Below are 1,157 nucleotides of genomic sequence, written 5' to 3' on the forward strand. Positions count from 1 at the left end.
CATACTTGAATTCGTCTAACTAACTGCAGATAAACATAATCAAATATTGGATAAATATTTTATTTTAAATATAAAAAATCTAAAATATAATTTTGATAATCATTGATAACTAACAAAATTTAATTAAGAAAATTACTCCAAAACACAAGAACTTTTAAAAAGATCAATTTAATAATGATATCGATATTTTTTTTTAAAAATTTTATGATATTTTTAAATTTATATTTTATAATATGGTTGTAAATATAATATTATAAAAGATTCTTTATAATCTAATCTATAATCTAATCTTTTATGGTTGTAAACATAAAATCTAATCTATAATCTAATCTATAATCTATAATATAATATTATAAAATCTAATCTATAATATGTTCCGTGCTTGATTTTTACTAAACGTTTACTATGTCATAAAAGATTATAGATTAGATTTTATGGTTGTAAATAAGCACGGAACTTTTGTTTAACATGTGTTTTCTTAATACATTTCAGACTAATTTTTTCTCCATAGTTTAGAATATTTTAAATTAAGGTTCATTAAGTTTTCTTTAGTATGTTTAATTACTTAATAGTCAGCTATATTAAAAGTATTAGAAGGGTATTCACGTAATACAACGAGATGTATATCGATTTTAATATTTCGTTTTATTTCTTTGGTCCTATCAATGTTATAATTCGACTTTATGTGGTTTTGACTAAACAATAATGCTTTCTTTTAATAAATATAAATTTGAAAATATCATAAAAATTAAAAAATATATATATAAAAGTTCTCATTTTTTTGTGCAATTTATTTAATTCAATTTTTTGTTATAATTTAATTGAGGCTTAATAATATAAATTTTTATAAAGATAATAACTAAGTATTCTGTTAGAACTCAATAATTATCCTACTTTATGTTTAAAATGCGAAATTTTATTTTGCATTTTATTATACTAGAAGCATATTTGCGCAATGCAGCGAGATACATCGTGATTTTAATATTTCATTTTATTCTTTATCTCAGTCGATGTTATAATATGGTTTTATGTAATTTTAAGAAAGTGATGATGTTTTTATCTTTGAATAAAATATATGTTTGAAGATATCATAAAAATTTGACAAAAATATATCGATATTAGTATCAAATTAACTATTTGAAATTCCTTATTTTTTT

Source organism: Cynara cardunculus, unplaced genomic scaffold, assembly GCF_001531365.2.
Source record: "Cynara cardunculus var. scolymus isolate 2C unplaced genomic scaffold, CcrdV1 Un_Scaffold_818, whole genome shotgun sequence".
NCBI lineage: Eukaryota > Viridiplantae > Streptophyta > Magnoliopsida > Asterales > Asteraceae > Cynara > Cynara cardunculus.